The following is a 14,341-nucleotide window of genomic DNA, read 5'->3' as shown; positions in this document are numbered from 1 at the left end:
TTAGTCATTCACTTTGTAAACATTATGCATTTATTGAATTTATATTTAAAAAAGGTGTTTTAACAGAGGACTTCCTTGAACTCTAAATGTAATTCAACTGAAAAGCAAATAAAAAAATGCATGTAAAAAGGGATAAATTAATACAGAAATACACCATATAAATGAATACATTAAGAAATAAAAGTAAATTTGACGAAAATAAATAAGATTAACTGTGTTGTAACTAGGGCTGTATTCAATATATATAATATTATAATAATAATAATAATAATATATAATTATAATAATAATATAATAATAATAATATAATATAATAAATATTAAATAAAAGTAAATCAGTCCAAAATAAAATAAATATTAAATATGTTGTAGTGCACTGACACAACCTGCTGAAAATGTATCACACATTCAACAATTTTGTAAACAATCTTCAACATATTCCAGTCAGTAACAGCTGTAAAGTAAAGAAGGAGTGCGCTGGATTTATGACACAAGATGGAACAAGAGCACCGAAGTGAAAAGGAGTGCAGCACAATAATTGTTTTATCTCCTTTCTATTGTTGGAAGCCAAAATCTTAATTGAAAATAAAAGTTGATTAATCTCCCAGCCCTAGTGTGTGACTATGTTTGATTAACACGCAACTAGTTCATTGAGGGGGAATACAAACCTGTGACAAAGAGCCGTTACAATGCAACCGCCCAAAACACAATGTAACCGTGAGAAATCAGCCTCGGACGGCTCAAGCGCACTTCTCCCATATCCCAGCGTAATCCCACCAAGCTATCTCCTTCATCCTTTCACTCCTTCTCCTTTCTCTCCAGCCTCCTGCTCTCCCTGCAGACTCTCCCTGTCTGACTCTCATCTATCACTCCTAATATCCCCCACTGATCTTTTTGGAGTCCCTTTCTTTTTTTCCATCGTGCTGATTTTCTCTCGCTGTGAGTGCTACGACTCCACGGCGGTGGGGTGGGTACCGGCGTCAGGCTTATGGCGGCTTAGGGACCCCGCCGGTGCATATCACGCCTCATGAGCGGCCGTGGGGGAGAGGGAAGTAGAAAAAAAAAAAAAGCAATCTGGCCAATCTCAAATTGCATTCTCCTACCACAGAGGACTCCTCCAGTCTCTGCACGCTTTCGCTCTTCTTCTCTTTCCCCTCGGCCCTCTTCTCCATTAGAAAAGCTCTATTTTTAAACTTACTCGGGCCCGTGAGGACGAGTTTGGGAAAAGAAGACGAAGAGGTGGAACTTGGCATCATTTCCACATGTCATATCTTTAATCTCCCCAACAAACGCATGCATAGACACCCGCACTGCTGCCGCCATGCATTGCTCCCTTGTGTGGCCACTTTCATTTCCCCTTCTGAAACTTTTGTTATTTCTTGTGATCCCTGGCGACACGCTGAATGAATTGAAAAGAGCACTGGTAGGGAGGTTTAACCTGATTTTCCGCTGTCAGGCTTAAGTTGGGTTTGACTCTTATTTTAAGGTCAAAGTCACTTAACGTTACCGCTGAATCTAGTTAGCATGTGACTTTCCTCCTCCAGAACTCTCGGCTTGGATTTTGTGGCTGTTAGGTCAGATTATCCCAACAGCTCCATTCCTCCCTTGCCTGTGTCCAAACACACAATGCAGCCTACAAGATTGAAAAGTTCCTTTGCTGGGGATGTTAAGCTCATTTCAAACGTCCTGCTTTTTGCCTTCACTTCACTGCTTTTTTTCCCTCTTCGCCCGTTTGAAGCTGTGTCTGAAGCTGCAGGTGTTGGAAAGTAGCCGTGTCCTCTGAATGCTGAACATTTGCAGTCAGGTGGCGAGATGTACGTTCTGTATTCACAGCATTGGTTCACTTTACCTTCAGGTCACAGGACTGGCAGGACTATGAGGTGTGAAGCTGCGTTGGCACATGGTGGAGCTTTAACGCCAAATCATCTTCGTGTTCAGCAAATAATCTCATGTATGATACTAGATTGTAATGCATTCTAAGTTTCACTTTAGCTTAATTTGCTACTGAAATTTTTTCCAAACACTTCCCAATTTAAACACAAGATACTTATGCAGTTTTCTTGCACAGAATACAGTGAATTACAGGAACTACACACTGTATGTTCTGGCAGGAAGACAAGCAGCGGTACATGCAAAGCTGGCGGGAACAAGACTCTTTATCCCGCCACCTGTCTCTGCTACTCATAGCATGAACCTCATCATAGTTTAACAAAACTTTCTCTGTTGAATTTCAGCGTACCACTGAGATGCATCATTCTTCAGATAAGGTTTAACTATTGTTCTACAAATCCTGACAGGAATCTAAAAGGAAACACTGGGTCAATGTGTCCACGACAGTGTTGGGATTGCATAAATTAGGCATGACTGGATAGCTGAGGTTCATTGAGCCCAATATAATTCATGTGTGATGATATTAGTCTCTTTTGTATTTTACTGAGAGCATTTCTGAAACTTCACTGTAGAAAATGACCTGCTGTGACCTCTAGCATAATCACAGCCTCATGAAACATTCAGAGGATGGATGACTTTCCTAGGTAAATTGACAGTAAGCGGGTTTCGAAGCGGTTTCTAGAACAGAAGTACTCTTCATCTAAATCATCAAAAAATGTAATTATTGCAGCCAAATCACAACATGGATGGCATTTCTTGAAATTTTGATCTCTTGATGTGGTATTGGTCAACAATGAGTCAATGTGTCACAGACAGGCGGCAACCTCCGGTCTGAGCAGTGAAAAAAGAAGTCCGGTCCTATCTATCTCACTACAAAATGTAATTTTCACTGGATTTATTACCTCAGAAAAAAAATATTGTGGCAACATTATGGTCTCAATTGCTAGTTTCAAGTCTTCTTCAATGCAATATGATGTAATTGTGTAAATAATAGTCCCATTTACAAGAAAATAGATGATAAAGCAGGGTATGATTTGGGGCGTGGTTCCCTTTGATTGTCAGGATAGAAGCAGAACAATACATATCCACCGCACTGTGGACATCCAAACAGCCGTGAACTTGTTCGCCTTTTTTTCGTCTCAGAACTTTGAACCTTTCACCTTGTTTTCAGTTCATGAAACATTTTGGTCATTTAAAAATGTCTTGTTCAGCATTAAATTGAACTAAAAGACACTCCAAAGAGTCGGCTGTTTAATTTTTCTGGTAACCAACGTACATTTTGCCTCAGAGTTAACAGTTTATTTTAATATACACCCGTCCTCTTGCCTCCAAGTCCAAATATGGTCTCTCCCGCTTTCAAAAAACAAAGATGGCGATGGACGTATAGCAAGATGACGCTGAATTTAATGCTTCATCACCCATGTCACAAAATCTCCAGCTGCAATTCGCCCAATGACACCCAACCACCTACCCCAGCCTTAAATAACACAAAACTCATCACTAGTCATGAGGAGTATCAGCTGACAAAAAACAGTTGTATATTGTCTTCTCTGAAGGGAGCTTTCAAAAGTTTGAGAAAAGACAAAGTGCAGTGCTAAATTTAACTTTAAGTTAAATGTCACTTTAAGTGGCTGATTTAATCACTTCCGCAGCCATGTGCATGAAAATAACAAGCCCAAAGTGACATTTATTTTTTAAGTATTTTATAAGTGATAAATGCTTGGAAATGCTATGAAAAGTTCAGAAAAAATAACTTCATTTAAAAAAGAAATCATGTAGTAATGTGTGCTGTTGTAGCTACGCAATAGTGAATTCAGTACAAGTTGTTCTTATTGCAGCAAGGGTACTTTTAGTCCCTAGTATGATTCAAGCTCCCAAAACACTTACCATAATGTTTGTAATGCAGCCTTTCTGCTACATGTAAGACATTATACAACTCACAGTACTCATGGCACAAGTACTACCCTTCATAACAAGTAAACTGACCTTTTTTTGTGTGAAATTAGTGAAGTTCCCCTTTTAAACTCACTAATGAAAGCCACTCTTACAAACCCATGTTCCTCTCCATATACTTAGAAGGCATGTTGTCCGTGTTCTCAAGTGTTCAACCTGCATGACAGTTCAATTAAATAAGCTTGTGACTCTTTGACCGCTGACGTAAATGCAATTTCCCCTTATTTCAACCCGTCGTGTATGTACGTGGTGTGGGAAATTTTCACAGAGCTTTCGCCAGCACCGGGGCTCGTCTGTCTCTCTAGCTCTGTACTCTGTCAAATGATCAGCTCCACATAAAGGCTTGTGGGCTGGCAAGCATGTAAGCTCTCCCACGACTCTCCTCTCCTCTTCTCCGAGAGAGAAAGAGAGAGAGAGAATCTGTAATTCCTGCTCGTATTTCTTACCCGTGTGCACGTACATGCACGACGCAAATGCCAACATTTCCCCTCTTCTCTCTGTCCTCTGCTCCCCTAACATTACAGCTAACACCCACACACTCTACCCCAGATCCCCAAACACGCTACTGCAGGCACAATTACCAAAGGCGACTGGGGACAGGCAGTGTTTTCCACTCCTCAAATCCCTGATAGAGTGTCCTGTAGCACTAACACAACATCTCCCCTGTTTCTGCGTCTGCTAATCCCTAGAATCAGGAGACACGGCTGGGTAATGACTGAAATGATTAGCCCATCTACTGCCCCCACAATCACCCCCCCACCAGCTCCTACATCACCTCGTATCGATCCACGCTCGGCCCAGACCGGTCGACTAGCCTCCTCCGTGACTACTGTCCTAGCCTCACCTTCATCTCCGCCAAATCCTGTCTCCTCTTTGTTGTTTTTGTGCTGAGCACTTCACTCTAATAAACACAGTATTCATGTAAGTGTTGCTTTTGTACGACTTTAGCACTACAGGACGGGGAAGGCAGAAGAAGAGTGAGCAAAGGAAAGGAAAAAAAATGATTAAAATGAAATAATCATTAAAAGGGGAAATAAGCAGGATGAGAGATAAAACGACAGAGGAGCAAAAAGTGGTGGATCATTCCCAAAGGGGCTGTGGAGCTTACTATTTAACCCCCAGAGGGTCTCTAATCCTCTGCTGGTGTCTGGAGCTTTGCAATGCTGTAGATACTATATACATTAATATATGCATACACATTTACATAAACACTCAACCGTGACTTCTGCTTTTAAAACTGAGATTCCACTGCACTCACCTATACTGCCTCTCATAGAGAATGGGAATGACTTTTCTGCTACTGCGAGTCATAAAATAGAAGCGGGGACCACCACTGTGCATGGCAAACTAGGAAACATATTTGTAATTAGGTAATTAATGTATATTGCCAGTTGCACATAATGTGATAAAACAAAAATCCATGGTAAATTAAACAAAGCAAAAGGAAAACTGCAAACTTGATCTATGGACCAATATAATGCACCAAACTATTGCTGAAGAACCACTTGTTAATATGATGGTGTGAAGCAGGTTAATACAGAACATCTGGAACATCTGGAAGGATTAACAGCTGAACCGTCATTGGAAAAACTACAATGGGACTTTATGACTTTATTATGACAAAGTCATGCAAATCTGGACCTTGGAGTGTTTTGTCATTTGTTTATTCATCCAAGGTTCAGATCAACTGTACAGATGTTAGCTGGGGCTGTTAGGGAGCTCATTGATTTCTATAACTTTCCTCATATATTGATGAATTGGAGTCATAAAGCCTCAGGATGAGTTTTAATATTTTGTAACTTTTGTAACAGTAAATTCTATTCACACTGCCCACTAAAAATCGATGTCTGTTTATGTCCACCTGTTTTAGACTAAATCTGCAATCAAAGCTTGTATTCAGTCCAAACAACACCTCGAGACGAGCTGAAAAGTACCAACCAGAGGGAAGACACTTTAATAGAGCTTTTAGATATAAAGCATTGCTCTGAAATGAGGAAAATTACAAAGGCACCATTGACTGTATACAGGAAGTGGACACAGTCACTGTGATGTCACCCTTTGGTCGGACTGGTCTCTTCTCAAAAACAACAATATTGGGGCGTTTATACAGGCAGCAAAAAGCAAAATACGATTCGCATTTATGTTTTAGACTGTCCACCGGTGCCATCTTGCAAGTAATGATTGATGAGATGGAGAGTTTAAATGGCGGATGCCACACTCGGGGCAGGGGGGTGATGGATGGTTCAAACAAATGGTGGACCGTCACCCAGGAGAACGGGGTTCATGTCCTGTTTGTAAACAAAGGAAACAACTTTTTACGTAACTTCTGTTTTTTTCCGTGACTTCCGTGGTTCATGTTTTTAAAAAAAAAAATTTTGTTACGTAACTTACGTTTTTTTTTACTCAACTTCCGGTAGCTTACGTCACCCTCGTAACTTCTTCACTTCCAGCATTTACGTACACGAATTTACTGTTTGAACTGTCTTTAACACCTTACTAAGAAAATTTGCCAACTGCAAACCATATGTGTATGTATGACGGCTTGTGTCCTATATTTAGAATGCTCCGCGGTACTGTGAGCCCTGAAATGCTCATATGTGCGTTAAGGTTGGAGATCTTGTTGAAAATAGTATACATTACAAAATGTTTCCCATAGCAAATCAGCAAAAATTACTTGTTTCACTATCAGACAAAAATAATTGGGTCTGATGACATTTGGAAAGTCTAGAAGAGCCATACGATTACATCATTTTATTCCCATAGCCAGTGCACTAAAGTAACAGGCTCGGCCGCTGGAAGTCTCTAGTGCGCTTGGTCTATGGGAACCATTGATACAGAAGAGCCAGAAGTAGTTTAGTTTCTCACTAAGAAACTATCATAGGACAGAACAGAGCCCCACCTCCAACACTGTATCCATTCTCTTTATGCATCCGTGAGTGCAAGACAGGAACTAGTGAGGAAGGCCATCAAGGGTCCTCTTAATGAGCTACAGGGTGTCATGGAGAAGATGGTACTGAGACATTGTTGCCAGGGTGATTCACCTCTCACTTTTATGGTTGTGAATAAAAACTCCCGTGACATCTGGGTTAGAGTTTTCCAGCGGCCATATTGGAGACTCTTAAGTGGATAAGGTTCACCAAAACAGATTTTTTTTACAGCTCAATTTCCACTGTCCTCATGCAACCTGACAAAACTTGCGTCCTTTTGCAAATAATATTGAGGTTCGAATTGCAGTGTCCAATTCGCCCCCGAAGCTGATCGACCTATTGACACAGACTCCAGGCTGTAACTGCTGCCAGAGGTGCCTCTACTATATATTGACACGAGGGCTGAATGTTCCTGTGTTTTGCTTTTGTAATTCTTCTTGTTCTCGGTTTGCTTTTCTTTCCTCTTCATGTTATTGTTGGATATTACAGTAAAAAGTGCTACAGTACACTACAGCATCTTTTCCCTACTTGATCACATACTGTACTGTGTGCACAAGGGCACAGGCACGGTGTGTTGCAGCCTTTCTCTATCAGTGAAACAAAAGGGGAGTTTTAGGGAAGGAGACAGGAAGAGAGATCATTTATTTGAGCGAGCATACGGAGAGAACGAGAGACAATTTCTTTGAGTGAGCACACACACACACACACACCTCCACACACACAGAAAGACACACACCCAAACACAGACAGGAGATTTAGGGCACTCTAGCATGCAGCTATCATACGGATGATGAATGAAGCCCACACACCCCTGGAAAACAGAGCAAGACCACTACGACCTTGGTTGCAAACACACCGGGGAGAGGAGGAGAGGAGAGGGCTGATACATCCTACATATGGCTGTGTGTGGTCGCTGAAGCACATTTAGTGTAAACCCCCTATGGCTCACTGCTGTTACCGAACCACCCTTCAAAGGGTTTCAGCTGTGTTCAGACGAAACATTTTTACAGTGAATTATTCAAATCCCTGCAGCCTATTACTTATTTATTTGGTTTTTATTGACAGTATGTGCATTGAAATATCAAAACATGGCATTCAACATGTATTAAATATATATTGGAAGCCTATATATATATATAGCTATATAGATATAGTGGATCCTGGTATCATATGAAACTACATGACCTAAGGCATCCATTACTACCAAACATGTCATATTTTTATATGTAGGGGTTTAAATAACACACCAAATTTGAAACTAAGAAACTAGCATAAACATTTTCAAAGAGGGCCCTCGACCTCTGACCTCAAGTTATCTGAATAAAAATGTGTTCTATGAGTACCCACACATCTTCCTTGTACAAACATGTCCACTTAATGGGAATCCCATGTAGTTTGAGGCTAAACGCATGCAGTTATGATGATGTGTGTGGTGTGTTATGATGTTAGTAGCTATTTCTACTGTTCCAAACTTGACCTCGCTGTGTAAAAGGACTCGCTGTGACCCCTAGGGTAATCACAGCCTCATAAAACTCTACAACCACAAACTAGAGACCTTGAGGCGTTCAAGTGCTTGCCATTCAATGGCTGAAAAAATATCAAAAGTCTGCGAAACCATATTCACAGCGTGGATGTTTTTTTTGTGTTCCTCAAGGTCTGAGTGTCTTAATTTTAAGTATTTAACTATTTTGATACATATTTGAGTGGTAAAACTGGTGTGGTGACCGTTGTAAATCTGTGCAACAAATCCACCCCAAAATTGCTGCAACAACCTATGAGAAATATTTGAGCATGAAAATGGCATGTATATACTCAAAGTGCATTTGTTACAGATTTATTAGTGCAACAAATTGACACACAGTGCTGATCTGCACTTATGTGGCACTACTGACCTGCTATCCCCCCCATGAAAAGGAACAAATAAGGGTAGTTTGTTGTTTCTCTAAGGGTTAGGCAAATTCCAGCTAAAATTACCAGTAAGTTAAATCAACAAAAAAACAAAACCTGAACATTATAGCCTGCATGAAGGTGCAGGTCTGTTGTATTAGTCTGGATTAGTCTTAGCTATGTGTTTCTAATATATTTCTCCCTGTACATATACCCAGATGCATTAACTGTCCCAAAAGAGTTGTATACAGACTCCAAAATTACTGCACCAGGCCAGCGAAACAAAACGATGCAGCTGTGATAAATCATAGAGAGGGCTGTTTTCTTCCCGTAAGCGGACATGTGATCCATGAAAGGTGATACAGGAAACAATAAACATGAGCCAAATAGCTGATAATGGCCTGGGATGATGATACTGAATCTATGGTACAGTCACATTGTATCTGCACCACACTGCCAGCGGTACACACAGTTTGAACTCTGACTCATCTAAGATGTAGTCTTTGTGTTGGGAGCTCCATTAAAAGAACACTGCTGACAATTAAACTATGAAAGCCATCAATCAAAATGGCATTATCAACGGGCCGCTGCCCCAAGTGGCCAATCTGACAGGGTGAGCCGGGCCAGAGAACAGAAGACAGCCAAATAATCCATAAACATAATGGACATCAATATTGAAAAGATGACAGATGAGACTGCCGACAGAGGCCAGGATTCAATTTCTGTTCTTCTTTTTTTTCCTGCAGGAGACCATATCGCTTTTCACAAAGTCATTTGTCAGCCATAAGGCCGATGAGGAGAAGCCAAGCTCCTCCAAAAAGTGAGCCAAGGGCGGTTGTTTCAGTGACACGGATGACAAAATGAATCAGGCATTGGGCAATAATGACTGCGATATAAATAATGATACTATCAAAATGCTTGGTGGGCATTGGCAGAAACACACGACACACAGTCCATGTAGTGCTACTTCTGTGATCAACATAAAAACCATCTAGCAATGTTTAAAAAGGTCACCAATGAGGACAAAAAGCACTTTTATTCACATTATACAGATACAAGGCATTGGATTTTGACCATTGGAGTTTGTTAACTTGACTGACGTTGTTGTTGAGAGAGCGGGCAAAACCTCTTTTCTTCTGAGAATTGATCTCCTTGTATTCACCCTGTGCACATTTCTCTCCAATTTGGCTTAGACGAGCTAAAATAGTAAGGCTTTCCAATGAAAGGCCAATCCTGGTTGGCGGCATTGACCTCTCATTCAGTAAAGATTGACTGTAAATGTGCTTGTTTCTAACTGTGCAGTGAGATAATGGAAGCATCAGAAAAAGAGGGATGCTGTTGAGCTGTAGAGATTGTGTTTTGCAATCGGCCAAGTTAGGCCCAAACACACCATAACTCTGATAAAATCCAAACCAGGGTTTGTTGCTGGATTCCTCTCAAGTTTTGGCAAGACCCAATAAGAAAGGATGGCGATCCTTTGTAATCGAGGGGTGCTTGTGCAGATGATCCATATGTGGATCAACATAGTGTTGGTTCTCTTCCATCCTTTCGAAGGTGAAAAGACATTTCCATCACCTTGATATGGAGGATAGTGTTTCTGCTTTGTGTTAAACAACATCACCAATAGAAATGGTCACGGAACTTTAATTATTTGATACTTTGCTACCAACTGAACTGCTTCCAGTATTGAAAAATGCCTTCCAGTTTGACACGGCATTTAAATACTTCATTCATTACCGGTACCAGTATTGGAAATGTGTGAACCCATTATGATACCCAGCCCTACTGCCCACCACGTATTAGAGGCTTTGTGAATAACAACCTTTGCCAAGAAGATGGATTCTTACACATTCTGGGCAAAGCAACTATAAATAATTTGCAATGCCACATTATTCTGACGATCTGATTTCCCTGAGAGTAGCAAGTTGTGCTTGAAAACTCTTCTCTTCGTCTGAAGTGACACACAAAAACATTTCAGCAAATACGCTCCTGTCAACATGTTGGCTAGTTAGGTAGCAATTAGACCTTACACTTGACGTTTTGGGAATCATTAATTGCATTGCTTGTTGTTGCGGTTATGTCAGAAACTTTCTCATTTTTCCCTCAACTTTTTACTATTCACAATGAGAGACTGGGCTTCTGAAAGAAAGTCAGTGAGAACTTCAGAGAAGTCAATTCAGCGGAGAATATGCTCAAATCAATTTGACTGAGTGACTTAATGAGTACCTGACTGACAAACAGAAGCATTTTGCACACAGAGCTCTGAGTTCATTAAAATAATAACACAGATAATGATAAAAAATGTATGAGTTCAGACAGGTTAGCATTCAGTGCAGCTCCTTCTATTTGTGCATTTAACAAAAAAACACCAGCATCACCATTAGTTTTGAATAGACAGTAATGTATACTTGCATTGCTCCGTGCATGGATCTGGCCGATGGAAATCAGGATAAACAGCTACCAGGGAAAGGTCAGCTATGTTTGTGAATGTCTGTCTGAAACCCTCCCTGCCCCCTGAACAAGCCAGAGTACCTTTGTGCAGCTGCAGCCAGGTACATCTACAGCTGGCAGTGACTGTGCAGCTGTTTACGAATCCAGGAACAAGGGCCCCAACTGGGTCAGAGCCTTTCTGAATGGATTAAAAGGAGGAATTATGGCTTTAAACCTTCATCTTTCCCAGCTCAGAGAGGATTAGACCTTGCATTCTGTTCTCCACTCACCTGAATGGCTCAGTGACTGTTTTTCAATCCTGTCACCTATCTGCAGTCAATAAGAGCTCTGGGAAAGTGTATTGCTTAAAAAACTTTCGGGGAATTGGTCTTTCTATACCAGCTTTTTTTCTTCATTCTTAACTAAAAATGAAGGAGACTGAGTATGGACTGTGTGTAGTCCTTGACCACTGAATCATTTCCCCATTGTGGGATTAATAATGGATAAATCTTAATACAACTCTGATTCCAAAAAGGTTGGGACGCCGTATCAAATGTGAATAAATACAGAATGCATCAAATTCAGAATTGAGAGTATATTTACAAAAAGTCAATGCCTATTAGCTTGACCACTGGATCTGGGTTGTAGATATTCATTATTAAAGTGCTTTAATACCAATTTTATAGGAACATTGATATTTAAAGTAACATATCCTTCCTCAGGCATCCACACTGGTTAGGGCTGGGTATTTGAACATTTGTGATACTGGTGCCAGTTCAGATTTTAGGATATATGAGATTGAGATGAGAAGATCGATACCACTCCACCCCATCCCTGGGTTGCCAAGAAACACTTACAATACATTACTCCCCATAAAACCACAACTTTTTGTCTTTGCTGGGTATGGATTAAATATATGAGGTATGTGTTGATAGTGAGCTTTAGATGTGCTGGTATTGGCGTATTTTTTGAACTTCTAGTCCTTATGCTAAGCTAAGCTAATTAGCTCCTGGCACTAGCCCCAGAGTTAAAGCACAGACGTGATGGATATTGATCTTCCCATCTAGCTCTTGGCAAGACAGCAAATCAGCACATTTTCCACAATGTCAATGCATTCCTTTTAGTTTTGGTCCCAGTACCAATATTATACTGTTAAGCTCACATTTAGGAATAATCACTTGTTGAACAAAATAATGCAAACTTTATAAATTACCCACACAAATTATCAGTATTTCATTGAGTCTTAAAGGGATAGTTTGGAATTTTTTAAGTGGGGTTGTATGAAGTGCACAGTTGCTCATAAAGTTGGAATAAAATATTTTTTAACCTCTTTCCATGAAATGATTGTGACAATGTGTTTTATTCTTGACAGATAAAGTGTATATCTCCTCAAAACTTTATTAATCAATCTCTTCCAAATATATTACAATAGAAATGAAGCCACAATTAACAGAGGATTGTGTCTGAAAAAAAATGGTTTAAACTTTATGGGCAACAGCGTACTAATTGGTGAGTACAAATTAAATTTATAGAACACAAAAGTCACAAAATAAAACAAAACTAACTAACCAATCAACCAGTGTTAAGACTTCCAACTCCTATGTTCTGTGGGCTTAAATTACTGTTTTTGTCAATGGAGCCTGGTTCAGCATAGCATAAAACAGCTTCAGTTACCCATTGGAAAGTGTCTGATTGCAAGTTAACGCAGTGAAAATATTCCAAATATAATGTACACTTAAACTGATAATGATTATTTTTAGGTTTGCCAACCGCCATATACTGTAGGTTATACACTGACATTGGATAAGTACAGTGATGGAAGAAGTATTCAGATCCTTTACTTAAGTAAAAGTACTAATGCCACACTGTTTTATTCCACTACAAGTAAAAGTCCTGCATTCAAAACTTACCGAGGTAAAAGTACAAAAGTATCAGTATCAAAATGTACTGTATGTAAGTAAAATTATATATATGTATATTATGTATATTATTGGATATATATCATTGATGCGTTTATGTAAGCAGCATTGAAATTTTCTCAAGGTAGGGCTCATTTTAACTACTTACTTTTAACTACGTCTAATCACTTGAAATTAATCACGTTTTATATGTTAAATCTCGACCTGAAAAGTAACTAAAGCTGTCAGCAAAATGTAGTGAAGTAAAAAGTCTTACATTTGCCTCAAAATGTAGTGGAGTGGATGTATAAAGTTACATAAAATGGAAATACTCAAATAAAGTACCTCAAAATTGTACTCAAGTACAGTACTTGAGTAAATGTACTAAGTTACATTCCACCACTGGGTAAGTACCTCATGCAAAGCCACTTTAAAAACAGAAGAATGAGTAATAAGCAGAATCCTTATATGGTACAGAAAAACATCTCTATAAATACTGTGTGTATGTTGATTTATACCATAAAAACTACAATATATTAACTAGTTACTGGTGGTATGGAATTTGGGGCAGCTCAGAAGGGTGCAAAAACCATTTCACAGTGCACTGCTTCTGCAACAACAGGGTGTGGAATCAGCTTTTGTGCCTTTCTTCCTCTGTATTTGTTATGGCTTTTTTCTCCTCCGAACAGTCCCTTCCTGTGTTGTGTCCCAGACAAGATTCCTGTTTTAATCCGGAAATAAGCTGAACTAGCCTTAAGCAAGTCACATTGGACTTCAAATAACACAGGGAGAAAGCAATGCAGGCTATTCCTCCCTAAAGAGGACACCCATCTATTTTAAGTTTGATTTTACTAATGCAGTATGACAAAGCCACGTCCCTGGCTCACAGCGCTCGCTGTCTCTTAAACTGGAAAAATGATTTTTTTTAATCAACCACGCTAAATAATTCATGCCTTTGTTTCTGCCTAATTTCAAGTCTGTTTAATTTTATATGAATGAGGAAGATAGCACCACCAAGGCATCAAAATGCAATGGATCACTTTTATTAGGCCAATGTTGTTCTTTTTGTCCATCTCTGCTCTCTATTACTCCATTATTTGTCCTCATACACACAGCTCACAAGGATTCTGAATTTCCTATCCGCACCTCACATCAGCATGCTTGTTGGAAATTCAATTAAATTCCCTCTCAGTTCGCACTAGCAGCTAGGCCTCTCTAACCTTGGCATATTTGCTCTCCAAGCCCCAGCACAATGTGGAGAATATACAGGAATGAGCTGGCAGGGAGTAACAAACAGCCTCTCCTTCTCCGTCGTTATCCAGTCACCCTTGTGGAAAATTGTGATACACTCCTGTT

The 14,341-nt window shown here is 39.8% G+C and overlaps 1 protein-coding gene across 2 annotated transcripts in view; it reads right to left on the bottom strand.

Moving 5' to 3' along the window:
• The window catches only part of tmeff2a (transmembrane protein with EGF-like and two follistatin-like domains 2a), a 166,476-nt gene that overhangs the window by 31,105 nt on the left and 121,030 nt on the right, over positions 1-14,341 (bottom strand). The window lies entirely within an intron of this gene.

The sequence above is a fragment of the Centropristis striata genome, chromosome 10 (assembly GCF_030273125.1).
Source record: "Centropristis striata isolate RG_2023a ecotype Rhode Island chromosome 10, C.striata_1.0, whole genome shotgun sequence".
Classification (NCBI taxonomy): domain Eukaryota; kingdom Metazoa; phylum Chordata; class Actinopteri; order Perciformes; family Serranidae; genus Centropristis; species Centropristis striata.
Note: the sequence above shows the minus strand (reverse complement) of the source record. Positions and strands in the feature narration are given on the sequence as shown.